This window comes from Sus scrofa, chromosome 4, assembly GCF_054392235.1.
Source record: "Sus scrofa isolate SSC_HxYL_T2T_F1_AM1 chromosome 4, Sscrofa_HxYL_maternal_Yorkshire_Landrace_v2.0, whole genome shotgun sequence".
In the NCBI taxonomy this organism is placed as follows: domain Eukaryota; kingdom Metazoa; phylum Chordata; class Mammalia; order Artiodactyla; family Suidae; genus Sus; species Sus scrofa.
The window spans coordinates 22,619,839-22,642,898 of record NC_139386.1 but is presented as its reverse complement, the minus strand read 5'-3'; the positions used below and the strand labels follow the sequence as shown (position 1 = coordinate 22,642,898).

Genomic DNA, 23,060 nt, shown 5'->3' with positions numbered 1-23,060 from the left:
ATTAAAAAAAAACAAAGTAAATTGTTATCAAGGATTACATTATTACCCTATTTTCAAAATTCCCAAATTATCATAAATTATTTTCAAGGCATGCAGTTTTCCCTTAACCTCTTACCCTTGAGATTACCTCAAATGTGTGCTCCTAATTTCTTCCAGAATGAATCTAGTAGATTTTATAAATGCAGAATGTGGGAAGCTGAGCTCTCAGAATTCTGCTGGCCTAAAACAATGTGGAGCGTCAACAAAGTGGTTTTACCCCTGTTGTTTGCTGAGTGCAAATAACAAACAGATTTACTATATGGAGGAAACAAGGGGATTACTGAATTTTCCACAACGTATGCACCCAATCTCACAGTTTCTCTCTCTCTCTCTCTCTCTCTCTCTCTCTCTGCTTTGTTCTAACTACTATACCAATAATGGAACAAAGACCAGTAGTGGACAAATGTGTAGGAGCTTGGTCAAGATCTTTGACTCTGTTATAGAGCCCAGACATGCAAACCCATCTTTTCATCCTCCTGAGCATACTACATGGCCCTGCCCTCCTCCACAATTTTCTGGGCACATGTGACTCACTTATCTTAAAGAAATATGAGGACAAGTGAGATATATCGCTTTCACAAGTGAGATATATGTTCTCTTCCCCTAGCTCACTGACATGGAGACAATCTAGGGCGATGTCAAGAGTTATGTGTTTCAAATGGCAGAACAAGAAGAAGAAAGAAATCCCAGGCTTCTGAATCACTGCTTAAAGGAAAGTTGTGCCAACAAGAATACCCAGTTTAGAATACTATACTAATGAGGAAAGCAATTGCACTGTTTTAAATTATTGAGACTTCAGTGTTTTTTTGTTACAACACCCAGCATTAACCAAACTAACTCTGGGAGAGGTCATGAAATAGTAGGGTCAAAACACCATGGTATGAAAAAGAAAAGAGAAGTTTGTGGATACTAATCACTGGCTTAAGGCAAGCCAGCCATTCCAGTAGAATTCAAAGTTCCTCTAGCTCCAGTGTCCAAACTAAAGTATTGCACAGAAAAAATATTCAAAGATTTGCAATTTATAAAAACATGAATGTGTGCTCCACTGTTTATACAACAGTGAGTAAAAGTACAAGCTGTAAAAAGTCCCAACTGCTACATCATTTTCATACACAGACACACACCACCCCTGCCAAGTCCATGCACTGCTGCCTGTCGGCAGGTTGTACTGAGACGAGAGCTCCAGACCTCAAGCCATCACCGAGTCCTAATACAAGCTACCTGTTGTATTATTAAACTCACAGAAGTTTCTGCTCAGCAAGCCATGAAAATAAAGGTTTACAGGCATTCGTTTAGGAGGAATATCAAATTAAATATTTACAAGTTATTTACAAGAAAATAGTTATTCAGCTTTAGTGGTGAGACTCTTAGCAATGGAGGGCTTAACTTGTATTATAAGTAAAAATTATCTTCTAAGACATTGATAGCCACTTATGACCAAGGATGACTCAGAACCCAAATTCATTGTAAGGCAAGATATAGTTTAACCTTATGCATCTTTTAATTCCACATCACGGGCTCCCATAAATGTCGTGGCTATCGCTTAAAGGTGAATTTTGAATGATCAAGAGACCTGCAAATAGTACAGACAAAAATGTTATTTCTTGCCATTGTTTGCATTTGGTAAAACATAATATTAATTTAACTGCAGATTTAGTATAATTCTCCACCTCACCCTACCCAGCTCCCAACATCAACCATCCTGATATAGAGTATTCAACTGCACAGTGGAGGCACTTGTTATACCCTTGGTCTTTGGGAATAATAGGATATAGAGAGACAGTTGTTGAGAGCATGAACTCCAGATCAGACTGAGTCCAAATACCTCTCCTGCCACTTGCTAGCCAGGTGGTTTTAACAAAGCATTAGTCTGCTATGGGTCTATGCATGACTCAAACAAGTCTAATAAGTCCAGCAAGATTTTTGTAGACATTGACAAGTTAATTATAAAATGTATATAGAAAGATAAACGGTCTAGAACAGCTAAAACAATTTTTAGAAACAAGAGTAAAGTTGGAGGAATCGCTCTTCCTGATGTTAATGCTTACTCTATAGCTATAGTAAACAAGAAAATATGGTAGAGGGGTTGACATGTAAAACAGAATAGAGATCCAGAAATAGATCCATCTGAGTATGGCCAACTAATTTTTAACAAAGTTGCCAAAGTTATTCAATGAACAAAGAACAGCCTTTTCAACAGATGGTGCTGGAACAATTGGACATCCATAGGCAAAAACGATTAATCTAAAAATTCAATCTAAATCTCTTTTAAAAAAATTAACTTAAAACCTATCACAGACTTAAATGTAAAATGTAAAATTATAGAAAGAAATTGGAGAAAAATCCTTAGGACTGAGAGCTAGACAAAGAGATTTTAGTCTTCATCCCCAAAGGATGATTCATGAAAGAATTGATAATTTGGACTTAACAAAATTAAAATACTTTGCTTTGCAAAAAACCTGTGACATGGACAATAAGAAAAGATACAGATTGTGAGAAGATATTTGCAAAAAGCAGTATCTAACAAAGGACAGGCATGTAGAACATATTAAGAACTTTTAAAACTCAGCAGTTTAATAAAACTCCAATTAGAAACAAGGCAAAGACACAAAAATACATTTCCCTGAAAATGCGTACAGATGGCTGATAAGCACATTAAAAAGTATTCAATGTCATTAGCCATTAGAGAAATCTGAATTAAAATCACAATGACATATCACTACACAGTTATTAAAAGGGCTAAAACCTAAGAAATGATAAACACCAAATACTAGCAAAAACGCTATGGGGTTCCCGTCGTGGCTCAGTGATTAACGAATCTGACTGGGAACCATGAGGTTGTGGGTTTGATCCCTGGCCTCGCCCAGTGGGTTAAGGATCTGGCACTGCCATGAGCTGTGGTCGAAGATGCAGCTCGGATCTGGCGTTGCTATGGCTCTTGCATAGGCTGGTGGCTACAGCTCCAATTGGACCCCTAACCTGGAAACCTCCCTATGCCACGGGAGCAGCCCTAGAAAAGACAAAAAAAAAAAAAAAAAAAAAAAAAAAAAAAACCTATGTAATTGGATCTTTAAACACTGCTGATGGAATGTGAAATGATATAGCCACTTTTCAAAAGAGTATGACAATTATTTACAAGACTAAATATACAATAACTATATGTCTCAGTAGTTGCAATTTTGTTCATTTATCCCAGAGAAATGAAGATGTACATCCACACAAAATCTGTCCACAGCAGCTCTATTCATAATTGTCCCAAACTGGAAACAACAAAAATGCCCTTTAATGGGTAAGTAGTTCAACTGTGGTACATTCATACCATGGAATATTACTCAGCAATACAGGAAAAAATTAGTGACACATGCAACAGCTTGGGTAGAACACTAGGGAATTATGCGAGGTGAGAAAAGTAAATCTCAAAAGGTTACATCCTGTATGATTTATATAACATATTTGAAATAACACAGTAATAGAGTTATTTTGGTTGCCAAGACTTGGAGGTTGGGGAATGAAAGGGATGAGTGTGGCTGCAGTTGTGTTTCTTGATTGCTTCTAGTCATATGATTCTGCACACATGATACAGTCACATAGAACTATACACGTAGAACACACACACACACACAAGTGCATGAAAAACTGATGGAATCAGAGCAAATTCTGTGGACTCTATTAATGTCAATTTCCTAGTTTTGAGATTGTACTATAGTCACCAATGGGGAAAACTGAAAGAAGGACAAACAGAATCCCCATACATTTTTTTTTGGTAACTTCCTGTGAAACGTTAATCATTTCAAAGTAAAAGTATTAAAACTATATTGATTGAATTTCCATAAAAGGTACAAAGGGATTTGACTTAAAGCAAGAAAAATCCAGTGCTCTGTGGAGTATTATCTGAGGGGTTCAAGGGGTGCTGCCTGAGAATAAAAGTGGCTGAGGCTTCATTGCAGAAGCTGTACTTTGGCTTAAGCTATTGTCCCTAGTTAAGTGCTGATCTGCTGAATATATTTAGTTGTTAACATCCCAATATGAATTTATGAGATCCTTTCTGAGAACCAGTTCTGATTTTCTCTTACTCTCTCTCACTTTCTCTATTTCTCTCTAAACTCACCCTCTTTTTAAACAAAGGGAAGGGAGAAATTCCAATATTTATAGAATCTTTGTAATCTTTACATATATATATATATATGCATACATGTATAATATTTATATTCATATATTTTTAAACTTATAATTGTATGGAATTCCTGTTGTGGTGCAGTGGAAACAAATCTGACTAGTAACCATGAGGTTGCAGGTTTGATCTCTGGCTTTGCTCAGTGGGTTAAGGATCCAGTGTTGCCATGGGTTGTGGTGCAGGTTGCAGGTACGGTTCGGATCCTGTGTTCCTGTGGCTGTGGCGTAGGCACGCAGCTGAAGGTCCAATTCAACCCCTAGCCTGGGAACCTCCAAATGCCACTAGTGCGGCCCTAAAAAAAAAAAAACAAAAAAAGAAGGCAATCAATCAATAAATAAACTTATAATTGTAGTGTATATATATGCACATATATATACATATAATCTTTATAGTCATATGTTTTATTCTTAAAATTATAATATATACACACACACATACACACATATATATGTACAATCATTATATTCATATATTTTGCCCTAACATCATATTACTATCCTGGATTGAGTTCATTTTCTATAAGGAAAATATTTAAATGTTTCAATATCAAATATATATCTAAGTACTTTGAAATTCAAGACTTTACACTGGAGTTTTTGCTTGAGAAACCAGTTATTAAACAGGAAGGACTGAGTTGCTAATGTCACGTCTTTGTATATTGTGAACTGTTGATACTTTTGAAGGAGTAAGTTTTTGTCAACAGTCTGTTAATGACTGTTTAAGTGGTTAAAAGTAAGCTGTCATACTTGAGAAGATATGTGTTGACAAAAGCAGGGAGTTTGCTACTGTCTCCAGTAATATTATCATTTTATCACTTACATTTTATGAAACGTGTGCCTCACCTTAAAAAAGTGAGCTATATTTCATTCATTTAAATCTAAAAGAAATACCTGAATCCTTTAATATCTTCATCCTAACACTTTACTATCATGTCATGATATGCAGCCTCCCAAAAACTGCCCCAGAAGACAAAGGCCAAATTTACTGAAAGCCAATGTAAACAGGTGTGTCTACCACATTGTATTTGGGGGGGGAAAAAAAAAAACATGTTATCTACCTAGTTGTGAAATTTCTACATCACTGTTTAATCCTATCCACACTGATTTATAATGCTCTGGTTTCCTCATCCATCAAGAGGGATGGGCGTCCAAGATGAATGGCCTCCTCTTATTTTAAAGAAAACTTCCCACTCATACATCTCTTCCTTGAGACTCTCAGATGGCACTCTGAAAGATGTTCCTGTTTAACAGGTCTGTAGCACCTTTCTCTGTGGTTCATTCAATGACCTGCATCCTCCAGGATTTGGCTATTCATCTTCCAAGCCAAATCTTTGTGGGAGTTAAAGCAAAACTGTCTCTTACGTTCAGCCCTCATAAATGAACAATACTTGTTTTGTCTCTTCTGAGTATTTAAAAGTGAAACAAAACAAAAATCAGGATCACCTGGCATGATATTAACAACAATTTCTCACTTAAAAAGAGACAAATTGGTAGAGTTGGAAGGAAGAGAGCTGAGAATTAAGAAAAAGACTCCCAGCCTCGCCCCTTTCCAGGCTGGAGCTTCCCTCAGCTACCACGTGGCATGGGAGAGACCCAGAAGATGCAACATGTCCCTGTGGGGAATTTAGATTGAGCTGGGAATGCTGCCTGGGAGGTCCCCAGGGCACTGAAGGCCAAATCACTCTGGAGCAGAGGGCTGCAGAGTGGAAAAGTCCAGAGATGGAACAGTCACAAATTGAGTTCATATCTGCAGGGCTGGTGCAGTCAGCAGGAGGAGTGGACAGGCTGCAGGGGCAGCGGCTCTGCACCACTCATACCTAGAGGGAAGACTTGATGTGTCAGTGGTGAGCAGAGCAAGGTCAAAGGCAGACTCTTAAAGACCAGGTCAGTAAAAGATAGGGAGGACTGGAGGACGCTGGGGGCCCCTGGTATCATGTGGTATGTTAGGCTTGCAGAACTAGGACCGATAAGATCTGGAACCACGGGAGGAAGAAGAAGCAGGAGAGCAAAACTCCACAAAGCTACCTGCCCTAAAAGACTAGCTTAACCTTCAAGTGACAGAATGAAACTGAAAGGGATAAAATTATCCCCAAGTAGAATTAGAGGCTCATGAGCAAGATGTTGTATTTTTACCTACTAACACTATAAGTATAATTTTTAAAGCTTTACTAACCCCTTGGTGGGATTTTGGACCTCAAGGAACCAGTAAGTAAGTTTTGCCAAAAGTGTGGGGTTTAGATTTTAACGACTTGGTTTCAGGTTCTGTATATTTGTATGATATCTCCTTTCCACTAAACTTACTTCATTCAAGAAGCTGCTTAAAAATCATCTCTTCAAAGAGGCTTTGCCAGCCCACTCTGTCGAAAACAGCCCATCTCCATCCTCCCTCTCTTCCTATCCTGCTTCTTCTTCTTATGAGCATGTACTACCATATGGCATTTCGTTATGTTATTGTCTCTCTTCCCTACTAGATTGTAAACTCCGTGAGGGTAGGAATTTGGTTAATTTGTTTACTATTGTTCCAATGTCACATAGTAGTTGTTCACTAAATGCATGTTGAGTAATTAATGAATCCAAGGTATGTTACCCCACTTTGCTCTTGCTTTCTCGGTTATACATTGGTGCTGATATTAATGTTGATTCATCAGAATTGAAGAATAAATGAGAGTACCTATAAAGGTGCCCCCATGAATTATAAATCCATAATAACTGGCAATTAAGTGTTTTAATGAAAATCATGAAAATGCTTGACTTGGAAGCCTTCAAATGACACCAGCAAAATCCAAAATGTTTATCCGCTGTGCCCACGCAAAAGCAAGTTTTGCTAACTGCAAGGTGTCCACTCCCTCCTTACTCTGGATTAGCAATAAGAATGTAGCCAGATTTTACTGCCATTGCTTTAAGAATAAAAGTCAAACTCCTGACTAATGGTAAGATCTTGAATAATCCAAAATTTTCTGTTTCTTGAACAGTCCAAGCTTTTTCACCCATAGAGATGTTAAAACCTCTTCTACTTGGAAAAGCTTCTTAAAGAGCTTCACAAGACTGGTCCCTTTCATCATCCAGGGTTCGACTCAAACCTTAATCTCCTCAAATGATTCTTTCCTGATCACCTTGTGCAGAGTAGCCCTCCACAGCCATCAACACACATACCAATTTACTGAAGTCATTCTCTTTTCCAGAGCCCTGTGTTATTTTTGTTACTTTAGATCAAAACTTTAGATTTTTTTATGGCACTTAAAATTTTTAAGCACTTAAGTCTCTTGGTGTCCTATATCAAAGGGAGTTCTTTAACATAAAGAAGGTTCTTTATTAAAGTTTTAGTTAGTACTTTGAGTTTAATCTCTAACTTTTATGAAATAACTGCTACTGAGTGCTGGCTTTTTTGTATTATAAATAATTATTTTTTTAAAAAATTATTATCCCTTACAAGAGTTTAAGTGACAAGTTCACAAATCTATGAAATAATTTATTTTGCTTTTCATGGGAGCAAATTCAGTTTTTTTCTCTCTAACATGAAAAGAAAAGAAACATTTCAAAATATTCTAGATATAAAAATTAATATATTGAGGTCTTAAAGTAGCCTGCAGAATAAACCTGTAAACCCTTTTATCTTCAGCTAATTATATGTGCTAGTATCTGACATAGAAATAGTTTGATAGATCAGAAAGACTACTGAACGGCTTCTTCATTCAATAAATATTTATTGAGTGCATACTTTACGGCAGTCACAGGATGAGTAAAACAGATGTTGGTGTACTCTTATTGCTTACTATCTCAAAAGAGACACATACTAAACCAACATATATGCAGAAAATATATAATTTATTATTATAAGAAGAAGATAAATGGGAAAAAAAGAACAGAGAAAAAGAATAATAAATATAAACATAATTTATGGGGAAGGATAAATTAGGAGTTTGGACTTAACATTTATATGCTACTATATATAGAATACATAACCAACAAGGACCTACTCTATAACACAGGGAACTCTGCTAAATATTCTATAATAATCTATATGGGAACAGACTCTGAAGAAGAATGGATATATGTAAATACATAACAGAATCTCTTTGCTGCACACCTGAAACTAACACAACACTGTAAATCAACTCTACTCCAATAAAATTTTTAAAAAATTTAAACATAATTTAAATCAAGGATAATATTTCAAGTGAGTCCTGAAAGATGATTTGAATTAAAATGATTAGAATTAATGATCTAATCATTAACATGATTAGAATTAAACTGACAAAGAGTCTGCATAAGGCATGCAAGGCAAAGAGAACTGTATGATTCCAACTATGTGATATATTATAAAAGGCAAAACTATGGAGAGAGTAAAAACATCAGTGGTCACCAGGATTTAGTGGAGAGGGAGAGATGAAGACTCTTAGGAAGGGCACAGAAGATTTTTTGGCCAGTGAAACTACCCCGTAGTATACTATAATGGTGGATACAAAAAATGGTGAATTTATCCAAACCAGGGTCACCAGTGTAAACCCTGAACTTTGGGCGATAATGATGTGTCAATGTAGCTTCATCAATTATCAAAAAGTACCACTCTGGGAGTTCCCATCGTGGCGCAGTGGTTAACGAATCCGACTAGGAACCATGAGGTTGCGGGTTTGGTCCCTGCCCTTGCTCAGTGGGTTAGCGATCCGGCGTTGCCGTGAACTGTGGTGTAGATCGCAGACGCGGCTCGGATCCCACGTTGCTGCGGCTCTGGTGTAGGCTGGCAGCTACAGCTCTGATTCGACCCCTAGCCTGGGAACCTCCATATGCCGCAGGAGCAGCCAAAGAAATAGCAAAAAGACAAAAAAAAAAAAAAAAAAAAAGTACCACTCTGGTGAGAAGGCTAATGATGGAAACTATGCATGTGTACGGGCAGGGGGTATATGGGAACTCTATACAGAACCACTCAATTTTTCTATGAACCTAAAGATGCTTTGAGAAATAAAGTCCATTAAAATCAGGTTATGAAAAAAACACAGTATAATGCTATATAAACAGCATCAAGGCTGCAGGTAATGTTTTGGCAGTATTTATGAGACTAACCTCATAGACAATAATTATAAACTCTGAAAAATATAAAAAACTGTTTATTACAATGAAGAGTCATCATAAGCAGACAGAAACTGGAAGAGATTTGACCTTTGAAAGCAGAGAAACATACTGAAAGATTTCCATATTTGCACAATGATTCTCCTAAAGGTAAAGAATAAATCTTTTAAAACATCTTTGATGTTAGGGAAACCCAGTTACACAAGACGAACAATAAGAAAGACAGATAACTTCTCCTCATCAGACACAATGGAAGGCAGAATATAGTGGGATAGCAACTTCACAGTGATGAGAGTTTTTTTGGTTCTTTTTTTCATTTCTATCAAACAAGAATGTATACCCAATAAAAATATCTTTTAAAACTTAAATTGAAATAAAGATGCTTTGAGAAAAACAAAGTCGAAATACTGTTGCTAGCACATTTGTACTAATAAATAATAAAGCAAGGTCTTAGGATAAAATAAATAAAACCTGATGGAAATTTAGACGAAAATTTAAAAACATTGTAAGTGGTAAATATGTGGTTAAACATTATAGATTATTTTTCTTTTATTTATTAAATTATTTTAATGCCAACTTACTATTAAAATGAAAATAAATTTTAATAGATTTAAGAGATTTTAATAGTTAGAAGTAAAATATATAAAATTAGTAGCTCAAAGTGTGAAAGGGATGTGAATAAAAAAACTGTTGTAATTTCTTATAATAAAGTAATATAATATTGATACAAGATAGAATGTGGTAATCAAAAATGCATAAATTATTCATGAAAGGATCACTAAAAACATAATACAGGAGTTCCCGTCGTGGCGCAGTGGTTAACGAATCCGACTAGGAACCATGAGGTTGCGGGTTTGGTCCCTGCCCTTGCACAGTGGGTTAACGATCCGGCGTTGCCGTGAGCTGTGGTGTAGGTTGCAGACGCAGCTCGGATCCCGCGTTGCTGTGGCTCTGGTGTAGGCCGGTGGCTACAGCTCCGATTCAATCCCTAGCCTGGGAACCTCCATATGCCGCAGGAGCGGCCCAAGAAATAGCAACAACAACAACAACAACAAAAGACAAAAAGACAAAAAAAAAAAAAAAAAAAATACAAAAATTACTGGTAAAAGTCAATAGAAGATGATTGAAATACTAAAATATGGCAGGTTAATTCAAAATGAGATAGAAATGAGTAACAATGGAAAAAGAACTACTTCTGCTACAAAAAATTCAAGATTATAGGCAAAAATCATATCCATACCTATGTTAAATGGGTAATGTCTCCATTTAATAGGCAAAGATGGTTACAGCACTTCAAACATACAGGAATCAACTCTATGAGACTTAGGAAAGGTATATTTTCATTTTTTTTAATTTTATTCAAGTATAGTCGATTTACAATGTCATGATAGTTTCCACTATACAACAAAGTGGCTTAGCTATGTCTATACACACATGCATTCTCTTTCAGATTTTTTCCCTCATAGATTATCATGGAATACTGGGTAAATTGTCTGTGCTAGATAGCAGGTCCCCATTGGTCGATTATTCCATATCTCAGTGTGCATATGCCAATCCCAAACCCCTAGTCCACCCCTCCCTAACCTGTCCCCTTTGATAACCATAAGTTTTCTAAAGTCTGTGGGTCATGTTTTTGTTCTGCAAATAAGTTTATTTGTATACTTTTTTTAATGATTCCACATATAAATGATATTATGTTTGCCTTTCACTGTCTAACTTCACTTAGTATGATGATCTCTAGGTCCTTCCATGTAGCTGCAAAAAGCATTATTTCATTCTTTTTTATGGCTGAGTAATATTCCATTGTATATATGTACCATATCTTCTTTATCCGTTCCTCTGTTGTTGGACATTTAGGTTGGTTGCTTCCATGTCTTGGCTATTGTAGATAGTGCTACAATCAACATTGGGAGTGCATGTGTCTTTTCAAATTACAGTTTTCTCCAAATAGATGCCCAAGAGTGGGACTGCTGTTTTTTTAAGGAACTTCCATAATGTTTTCCATAATGGTTGCACCAATTTACATTCCCATCAACAGTGTAAAAAGGTTCCTTTTCTCTGCACTCTTTCCAGCATTTATTGTTTGTAGACTTTCTGATGATGGCCATTCTGGCTGGTATAAGGTAATATCTCATGGTAGTCTTGATTTGCATTTCTCTAATAATTAGCAATGTTGAGCATCTTTTCGTGTGTGTGTGTGTGTGTGTGTGTGTGTGTGTGTGTGTGTGTTTGGCCATCTGTATTCCTTCTTCAGAGAAATGTCTATGCTACATCTTCTGCCCATTTGTTGATTGGGTTGTTTGTTTTTTTTTTGATATTGGGCTGCAGGAGGTTTTGTGTATTTTTGAGATTAATCTCTTGTCAGTCATTTCCTCTGCAGATAGTTTCTCCCATTCTGTGGGTTGTCTTTTCATTTTGTTTATGGTTTTCTATGCTGTGCAAAAATTTTTAAGTATAAAGACACAAACCAGTTTGAAGTAGAGGTAGAAAACAGTATACCAAGTAAATAGTAAGCATAAAAACTTGTGTGGCTATGTCAGTGTCACAAAAGAAGTAATCTGAAGCAAAATTATGATCAGAGATAAAAAGGTGATTGCATAATAAGGGATCAGTTTGTCAAAAATATAGGGCAATCCTATGTATGTATACATCTGCTAGCCAAGCTTTAAAATACATGAAGCACAAACTGACATAACAAAATGGAAAGCTACAAATCCACAACCATAACTGAAGACTTTAATAACCCCTTTTTAGTGAATGATAGAAGTAAACAAAAATCAGTAAAAATATAGAAGATTTGAACAAACCAATTCAACCTAATTGATAACCAGCAGAATATGCATATATACATGCATATATAATGGCTTAATTACCAAGGGAAACTATATCAAGTCACAAAACATATCAATGTTTTTTAATTATAGAGATTATTGAATAATAATGATAGCACATCAATGTTTGTGGAATTAAGCTAAGCCATTCATAGAAGGACAAAATTCACCAACCATTCATGTAAAAACTTCTGAGTAATTAAGACTAGAAGCAAACATCCTTAATTGTGAGCGTTTTTTGAAAAACTAGCGTTAACATTATATTCATGGTGAAAAAAACGAATGTGTTCTTCCTAAGACTGTGAACAAGCAAAGATCTCTGTACTTATATTCAACATTGTGCAGGAAGCCTTAATCAGCGCAATAGGGCAAACAAAACAAAAAGGCATCCAAATTTAAAAGCGAGAAGTATTTCTTTAATTTGTAGAAAACATGACTGTTCATGTAAAAAATCCTAAGGAATCAGCAGAACTAATAATAAATTTAGCAAGCTTGCAGATACAAGGTCTGATTCTAAGACTTACCATAAAATTGCAATAATTAAAACAATGGCATGAGCAGAGACAAATACATTAATGAAACAGAACATAAAATTAGAAATAGATCCATACTTATATGATCAATTGATATTCGACCAAGGTGCCAAGGTTATTCAAATGGAGAGAACAAACTTTTCAACAAAGGGTATTGGTATTATAACAACTGCACAGCCACCAAAAAACCCCAAACAAACCAAAAAAAAAAAAAAAAAAAAAAAAAAAACCCTCAACTTCCATCTGATTTGAGATGAATGAGAGAACTAAATATAAAAGCTAAAATACATAGGAAAGCATCTCTCTGATAGTTGAGATAAGCAAAAAATCCTTTCAGAGAACAAAAAAAAAAAAAGAGTAAAAACAGCAAAAAAAAAAAAACCACTAAATTTTAAAGAATTTATCAATTTAAGTCTATGTACACTAAAATTGCTGTTATTCTCTGAAAATAAGTAATCAGTTTTTTCTCTTAATGTTTGATTTACAGAAACTTGTATAACTGAATGTTGACTGGGACTTTCTGTACTGTGCAGGAATTTTAGTTAAACGCCAACTGTAAAAAAAGAAAAAAAGAAAAGAAAAGCTCCATATTTCAAGGTTAGAGAGCTAGTTAGGGCCCCTGACTCCTGAGAACATACCCTTTCTATCCTACCTAAGTCAATATAACATGAATACTGAGAGAACTGAAGCGGGGTGAGATTTCTGGAGGCTAAACTACAAAAGAACCCGTCATAAAGGGAAGAAGTCTCTGCAAGGAGGACCCACATGCTATTCTGTGGCTGAAGAGCATGGCTCATTCTGTGGAGCCCTAGAGTGGAGCTTGGAAAGACAGTTCTCAGAAGAGCATGAAAAATTAGGAGTCGAGCATACCATTGTTCTCAGAACTTCCCATCCCATGTGGGAAAAGAGAGGGACAGTTCCAGTGTCCCCGGACATTGGAAGGCACGATTGAATAAAACACTCCCACTTACTTGTTGCCTGGGCCTACTGCCTGGCCCCTTCCAACTAAATTTGAAAGGACTGTACTGTAGCCTAGGCAGTAAAAAAACCAAAGTGCACACCGTCTCCGCACTCTGCAGCCCACCGAGGGAACAAGAAAGGACCATGCTGACTTCAATGGAACTACTTGAGAAGATACTTGAAGGGAAGAATCTGCTTATTCTGATGCCCAACAGGAAGAAAACATTGGGCTTATACCTCTGGAACAGCTAAGGGCACACATGCTGCCCCTCTGAGGGAGAAGTTGGAGGGGATTGAGTGAAACAAGAAAGCCACAAACCATTCCCACAGACAGTCTCTACATAGGCCACATCAACATCAGAGGCTGCCAGGAACAGAAGAAAGGACACTTCCCCACCCCCCCATATGAAGTCATTCCCATGCAAAAACCTTTGCCAGAATTATGCTTTCTTCCTGCCACCAGTATTGGAAAAGCTAGCGCCTCCCCTAAAAGGGAGAAGAATGAGGTGTGAGACCACTTTCCCTCCTCTCAAGTAGCCATGCTATGGAGAGAACCATGGAAGGAAGCTCAAGATTTTTTTTTTTTAGAAAAATGAAAGGTTCTTAAGTAAAGATAAGTGAGTATTAAATATTAAATGAGATTATCCTATAACCCAAATGACTGAGACAATTTTAAACTGGGCCACTAAATGCAACTATTCAGAAGGATACTGGACAGAAATGAAACCATTTCATATTTACACGCTAATGAGTAGATGCTTCAATAAACCTGTTACATACCCCACGGTCATTTCATAATAAAATATGTGTGGACTTTATTTTATTATAAAATCAAATTATGATCAAATAAATTTGGTATTATTTAAACTAGAAGTTAAGATATAGCTCAGACTGTTTTGATATATATTAAATGGGAGTTTCTTCAAATCATCATTTGGCTAGTAATGTGAGTTATACAAATAATTCTTTTTCTGGTGAGATATTTCTTCATATAGAAGATTCTAATCTTCACATAGAAAATTCTAAGAGTTAGCTGAAAAATTTAGAGATGCTATTTTTGTGTGTATCTCCAAATAAACTCTATGAAAATAACTTTAAAAAGATATTCATTTGCAATAATTATACTTGAATCCTCCATAAGGAATAATTTAGTTCCATGAAGGTTGGCTTTTTTGATCATTTTCAAATGGAATCTTTTATTTAAACTAGAATCCATCAAACTCATCATGAATATTGAGATTGATTTCTGAGGCCACAAACCTAAATAGCAATTCTGCTATAATTCTTAGAGAGTTGAAGTGTACTTTGCCTTTCAATATATAAGCTTTATTGTGTATCTAAAACTAAAATCATAATCAAAGGGAAAACTGAATTATTTTCTCTATTATATAATAAATTTTACAGTTAAATCTAAAGTTAAAGAAGCTCCCAAATCTTAAGTGTTATGAACAAGCTTCAGAAAGTAAGATTGTCCAGACATTAAGAGAGATGAGTAAATGAACTCTTAAATTAAGAATAAAAAATTGATTTGCCTGGGCTCATTGTCAAGTGTGAAATGATCAACAGCTGTAAATGAGCAGATGAGCCTGTGTTTCATATATCTGGATAAAAGTAGGAGACCTAGATTGTGTCTGTTTCTATATGTTTGGCAAAATATGCTTATGACATCATATTTACAAAGTCTTCCAGGTAAGCCTAATGCCAAGAATTTGTTTCCTTAATGGACAGAGACACAAAAACATACTCTACTTGGGATTCTATTTGTGGAGAAGTTCTGCCTAGAAATTATCTTTCACAAAATGGTTCTATAATTGCTCTTCTGTAACCTATGTTAACAGAATTTATAGCTAGGTAATGCCAAAACTGGATGAAAAGTAAAACAAGTTAGTCATCTGGATAGTTAGTGTTAGCATCATGAGGACAAAAGTTGAGGTCTACACTGGTAAGAAATCAAAGTCCAATCTGGCCCTAGAGTGAATAGCCACGTAGGTATTATACTGCTGAAGGATGTATATTTTCATAAACTTACTTAGATTACATATGCTCCCCCTCATGCCGCTCCTGGTTTATTTGTCTCTTTTTGTCTCCCTACTCTTTCCTGTCTGCTACAGTACATTAAGAGTTTTTATGCCTCTGTCGGTTCAAACTGCAGTTTGATCCCTCTATCCATCACACAGAAAGAAAAGTTTGCATCACTGTACACTGAGCTAGTAAGACAACTCAGTTTGGTCTTACCATAAATTTTGAAATAGTAATAAGGGGAGGAAAAAGCTGTCATTATCTGGAGGGGTACCCTAATTGAAATCTCTGTTTTACTTGGTCTCTCAGCTCTTATTTCCTATACGACATTCAGAAATACAGACAAGAGTAGCCCAATTTTATTCTAAATCCAAACTTTTCCAGCAGCATGTCTCACTAAACAGTTTAGCATCCTATGCCCTATTAGGAAAGTACACTTAGTTGGTTTGTCCCTTGACTGAAAAAGTATTTTTCCTTTCTCAGAGCCAGTCTCAGGAGGAACAAGCCTAGAGCGATAAGAAGGGGAAGTGGGCACTGCCTGGTCATTCAGGGCAGCAGGATTGATCCTGGGAATCAAAAACGGACAGGGGCCCTCTCCGGAACCTCCTCATATCTAAAGGAAATATGAAATCTAACACTGGCCCCACAAACTCACAAAGCCAGGCCAATGATCTATTTTTTGTAGCACTTCAAGCATTAGATGGATTTTTTTTAATTGGACCTTGTTATTTATCCCTTATATATACAATATTTTGTATTAGATGAATTTTAATCATGGTTATTATTCACATCCTTGGACCACTTTGATATTTGTTCCTGAAATTACTGAAGGTTTTTAACACTTTTTTGTGTGAGGGTTTATGGTTTGTTTAATTAATGACACTGATTTTTTTTTTTGGTTGGGATCCCCCTTTTATGGCCACTTCCACAGCATGCAGAAGATCCTGGGCCAGGGATTGAACACATGCCACAGCTATCTATAACCAGAGCTGCAGCAGTGACAACGATGGATCCTTAACCCACAGGAACTCCTTTTCTTCCCCTTTTTTATATATCAGCACAGTTCTTAAAAAACAGTATGTCCTTGTTTAAAAAACAAAACAAAACAAAAAAACGAATTTCTAAATTTAAAAAATTCAGTTAAAAAGTGAGGTGATGATAATTTCAGTAGTTCAGTCATCAGTTTATGATATCTCAATTATCCAAAGGTAAGAGATAAACAAGTAAATATAAAGCATGGCCATTTTTCTTCTTTCTATTCAACCCTGCTGGGATAATTAGCATTCATGCCTCATTTTTAACTACTACAGAATGGCATCATTCAGATTAATACAGTTTTGGATTCCTGAGCCACAATATTAATTGTCATGTGGTTTGGGGAGGAAAGAATAGCTGTATTGATAAAAATCTGTAGGAATTTCAACTTCTACCAAAAGTGTTAATAAATTATAGTAACTCAAGCATCTAGTATTAGTTAGGGAAAAACCATTAACTAGAAAGTTTCATTCTTCTTAGAATGAAGTAATTCAGAAAAAATAGCTAAATGATGTGGTACAGGAATGGTATTTGTCTGGAACAACCTAGCAGTTACACCTCAAAGTTCGGAAATTATTTCTAGTAAGGCTTCCAGAAAGAAGATGTCACCTTTCACTTTCCCAAACTAGACTGGAAAAAAGGAAGAATAGCAGGGGAAGCCAAAGTCTGTTCATTTATTAATCATGCTTTATTATATTTGCTTTGTTTTGAATAAACTTACTATCTCAAAACATCCCTATCTTGATGGGTGTAAAAAACCTGGTGAGTCATCACAACAAAGTGACCTCAGCTCAGGAATCAAAAAGAGACAGGGTTTAAAGGATAAACCACATTCTGCAAACAATTTCTTTAAAGGCAGTTCCCTTCAGAAAAGCAACATTAATATGTTTTTCTCCTTGCAAAAAAGATGGAAAAGAGAATCCATTTCAACAAATGTCTATTTCAACAGCAAAAGCCCTGCACTAAGGTCTGGTTTAAAATACAAACGAAAATATTGTCAAGATACCCAGAACAACCTATTTTACCAGCAGACCAACAGCTAAGAATGAAAGACTTATCACGCTCCTGCTAACATCTTATTTTAAAATTTGAGTGGTTTTTTCCTTCCCACGAAATAATGTGCACTAATTAAAGCCAGCAAGTCTCTGATTAGTATGAAAATGTTACTCTATTATTAAATTAAGAGTAATAATGCCTTCTGTGCATGTATTAGGCTAAAACCTGAAGGATTCTTAAAAGAGGTTTTTTTGCATGTAGATTAAAGACTTCATCAGTATGAAGACTAGGAAAAGGATGATAAGAACAGCGGACCTTTTGAAATGGTGAGGACAGTTTGCTTACTTGAGAAACTGGCAAGGCATATTCACTCAGAAAAAAAAGTTTGGCAGATTTAGCAACAACAGCCTTGAGACTCAGGATGTGCCTGGCAAGGAAGTCATTCAATCCCATTCTTTAACTGTTTTATTTAATAATTAAACTCAATACAACTAGTCAATTGCTAATCCCAAATTTCAAGCCCTCTTAGCCTAGCCCTTAGCCATATTATTGATTCCTGCTGACCTTCAGAAACTATTTAGGAACTAATGTATCCAGCAGCTTTGGATAGTCACTGAAAGTCTGTTGAACTGGATGGTCTGTCTTTTGGTCCTGTATGAATAACTTTAAGATATCCATAAAGTAAATACTTAAGAGTAAACCATTATGTTAGAAAGAAGCTGTGCACATTTTCTCATGGAACAATTAACTCATTTTCCTTGATGGCACTTTCAGAGCATCATGTACCTTCCTAACAGCTCATGTAATAATTATAATTTTACACGCATTTGTACAGTCAGTCATGGCTCTATCATAACTGCATAGCACAGTATTCGGCACATTATGAGTATACAATATGTTGTTCAATAGATAAATGAATGGATAATCAAGCAGATTATTTTGAGCAAAGAAATATTCTTCTACCAAATTGTAAGACATTAAATTTGCACATGTTCACTTTATCAAAAATTTCACTAGATTTCACATATATGGAATCTCTGCACACCTACGGGGCTTTCATTTTCCTTTGACTTGTCCTTGACCTAAAAGTTAACTAAGCAAATTGATTGTGTGAGCAAGTTTCCAGGAAGTGTAAACAATATTTCATAGAATGCTCAACTTAGGAAGGTCAAAATCCTTTCAACTTACTTGGAAGGCATCAAACTGAATTTAAATACTATGCTATCTATTCACTACACTTTAATTCATAAATCTGTAGGTTATTTCCAGATAACCCTTCTGCAGAAGTTACCTCTAGTTATTCTGTAAGGTCAAGAGCAGTAATGTTGCATTTCAAGAAGCACCTTTCGCTGAATGGCCTTTTCTTGAATTAGGGAAGTTTTTATGCATATTTATTTAGGCACATGAAAATAACTCTCAAAGCAGGAGGGAAAAGAATAATCATGGTCTGTTGATAAGTACAATCTGGGTCAAATGGATTCAAGCCCTACATTTTGAGTTTCTGGGAAATAGTACATTAAAAATGAACCTGGACAGAGTTCCCACCATGGCACTGTGTATTAAGTACCCAATTACAGTGGCTCAGGTTGCTACCGAGGTATGGGATTGATACCAGGCCTGGCCTCATGGGTTAAAGGATCCAGCATTGCTGTAGTGAGGCGTGGGGTAGGTCAAAGCTGTGGCTCAGATTCAGTCCCTGGCCCGGGGAACTTCCGCAAAGAAAAATAAATGAATGAAATAGATAAATTAATAAAAATGAAGCTGGACCCAGAATGGTCCAAACGAGAAATTGTTCTATAGATCAGAACTGCACAGTGTGGCCATCAATGGGAAGCTTTACAAAAATTTAGAGGCGCTATCCAGACTCAGAAGTTCTGCAATAAGGCTTAGGAACCTATGTTTGAACAATCTTTTAAGTGTTGGAGTTTAAAAATTGCTGCACTAAAGCACTGGTTTCCAAAGTGGCATGTCCTTTCCTGAAGGATATGTACCAACAAGCAAACAAAAAAAGACTAGAATTTGTTTAATTAAAAAAAAAAAAAAGGAGGAGGAAGAAATACATCAGTTTTCAATTTCCATTTGAATAAATATTTTACAGTATTTTACATAGAAGTACAAGTATATAACAGAAAAATAAATGAATATGCATTGTAGGATGCCAAAATGATTTTACTTATGGAGCAGGCAATCAAAAGTTTGAAGACCTGAGATCCAGAGAATAGCATCTAATCAATCTTTTGAATACAGTCCCTTGTAGCTGTGTAAAAATACCTTCAAATGTTTTCTTTCTTGGTCCCTGACCCACCTCAAAAAAAAAAAAAAAAAAAAAAAAACAAATAAAACAAAAACCTAAGAATTTGGCGTGGATGACTAGGATTTTGTGACTTTGCCTTTAAAGATAAAATGAAAACTATTCAACAAGTACATGGTAAGCATGGTTTTCCATGGAAGGTGTCAGGAAGGTTTTTGAAGGTGTGCTTCTGAAGGAAGTACCTATGGTCAGTCTAAATAGAGTCAGGTGGTTGAAAACAAATAAAGGATTAGGCACTTAAGGGAAAAAAAACAAACAATGGAAGTAAACAAGGGTTTAGACTCTGCCTGTCCGATGTCTAGGAACAATTAGTTTGGAGAGCTGCAGGGACATCTGCAAACATAAAGTAGGTGGAGCAAGCCTATAAGCATCAGATTTAGTAGTCCGGGATGCGATCCGGTAACAAAGAACCCAGTAACTGGGTGAAATTGACTTCAGCTGTCCTCATGCAGTGAGCATGGGTCTTGATTTGAAGCCTAGGGAAAAATGTCTTGAAAGCCTGCCGAGTATGATCTTCTCTTTGTTATTTTTTCCCCTCTGTCTGTCTTGTGTTGTACTCTGCCTTCGATTTAAGAAAAAAAAATAAATAAAAAGAGGCCTGTAATTGAATTAAGAACAGGGAGTCCCAAACTGCACAGTTCTTCACGTGAGACCAAAAGATTTGGTTTTGATCTTAGAGTAACCAGATGCCTCACTTTTAACAGAGTCCCCTGACTTCACACACACAAATCCTCACCCAGTCCACAAAAAATCCTATATAACAAAATTAAGGGGGAGGGAGTGGGTCGAAATAGCAAATTCTCCCTCCCCCCTTTTTTTCCAAGTGTGGGAAAAGAAACAGTCCCTTCTCTGGTCTAAACATAAGTTTGCTTGATTTGTGATAGATCAGAGAGAGTCAGAATATTGAATATAAGCACAGAAAGACTAATAAATAAGTAAAATTTGGATAGGTTTGGGCATACATTAATTTCTTTTTTTTTTTTTTTTTTTTTGTCTTTTTGCTATTTCTTTGGGTCGCTCCCGCGGCATATGGAGGTTCCCAGGCCAGGGATCGAATCGGAGCTGTAGCCACTGGCCTATGCCAGAGCCATAGCAACTCAGGATCCGAGCCGCGTCTGCAACCTACACCACAGCTCACGAGCAAGGGCAGGGACCAAACCCGCAACCTCATGGTTCCTAGTCGGATTCGTTATCCACTGCGCCACGACGGGAACTCCTAATTTCTATTTTTTTGTAAAATGAGAAAAAAATCCTGCCAATCATTGGGATGTTGTTCAAATACACAAATATTTTATATTAAATGGATATCTGGCTCACTTTTTGTCAGGATTAAGGATTTACGTGGTCCTTCTTTTCAGTATAAGATTTTTCAGTAATTATTTACTACAGAGAACTTAGTTCACGTGAATGCTTATCCAAATGCAGTATGACAATTATTTTATTTTTTGTAGGCCATTGTGCTCACTTAAAGATTATATAATAGTGGAGGAAAAAAAAAAACCACAAAACTTCCCTTTTTGACCATGTCCATGGCATAAGAAAGTTCCATGGGTCAGGGATCAAACTCAAGCCACAGAAGTGACCCAAGCTGCTACAGTGACAGCACCAGATCTCTTTAACCCACTGAGCCACAAGAGGACTCAAAAAAACACTTCTTGAAGAGCAAAGTGTCTTTGACTTAATATAGTGTTTGCTTTACCACTTTATCACTTTGCAAGTTGATGGTGAAGATTCCAAACAAGTCACTCCCAAAAGAATTATTTTTTAAAATAGTCCTATCTTTCATTTTCTCCTTTTATCTTTCCCCCTCTCTCTCTTTCTGTCCCCCCTCCATCACTCAAAGTAATAAACCCAAGGGTCCAGCAATAAGAAAGCTCTTGTTCAAATCTCCAAGAATAACAGACACACAGACAGGGAAATGTGCCCAGGGGTCTAGAGAAACAAAAGTGGACAACACAAAAAGAATTTCCATCCTTTCTCTTTATTCTCCAAAGGTTTTCCTAGTAAATGTGTTGCAAGCCGGGGTGGGGGGCGGTGGCGGGGGGGGTCACAGACCTTTATTAGCAATTGCTAAAAACTTATCTTGAAGGCACAGCTGATCTCTGGTAATTGTGCATGGCTTCTGAACCAATGTTTCATGGGTGTAAAATCAGATGAAATATGTTTATGAGGTTTTGACCCAGATATTCCCTTCTATGTTTTGCCAAGATGTTATATGCTTGGCTCTTTTACCATATTTGCTTATATAAATAAAATGAGGTTAAGTGTAGACTTGACACTGAAACATGCTATAATTGTACTCTATCAAAATACCACACGTGGAACTTAGCTGTGTGTCTGTGTGTGTGTATTCTTTCCTATATATAGCTTCATTTGTTTTCTGAGATCAAGCTTACGCAACTTGAAGTGGAGTACTTGTCATTATGCAGCAAATTTCATCTGATATACCAAATTTCAAAACTAAAATTCACTCATAAACACCAAATGGTCCAAGCTACTGTCAGTGACTAGCCACCTTAAAAGAACATTTCAGTTTTAAATCTCTTTGACAAAAGCTGTCATTAAGATTCAAGACTTAAAGATTTTTTAATGAAATGATGTGTAATACACAAAAGATCCTAAAAAAATAATTCCAATAGTAGCTTCAGCCATGTTTCCTTCATACTTTCTGCCACTACAATCTATTCTATATTCTCTCTCGTTCATCCAATGGGGTGTCTATAGTCTATTCTTTTAGTGATCTTTTTTTTTCCTAGCCTCATAGGCATTTTCACCTGAGAGCAGATAGTAATTTTGCAAATGGTGGTCAAATGTCTACTTTGCACTATTTCATGTTCATGTATTACAGAGTAATGCTTAAACTCAATACAATTTCCTAAAACCCCTGGATCTTAAGTACTATTCATCTGCTCATACCAATGTAATATTTGGGCAAGATATTTGGTATATATCTTTAATAAACTGTGACAGAACAAAATTTCCAAAGCCATTTATAGGCAGAAGATTGCAAATCCTCAATTTGATGACTACGAAAATACAAACTCTTGTGTATAAAGAACATAAAGCTGAGCCAAGGCTGGATCAGAGATTAGCACT

At 36.2% G+C, this 23,060-nt stretch overlaps 1 long non-coding RNA gene across 1 annotated transcript in view; it reads right to left on the bottom strand.

Annotated features, from left to right (window-relative positions):
* Positions 1 to 23,060, bottom strand: part of LOC102157842 (uncharacterized) — a 70,791-nt gene that overhangs the window by 35,540 nt on the left and 12,191 nt on the right. The window lies entirely within an intron of this gene.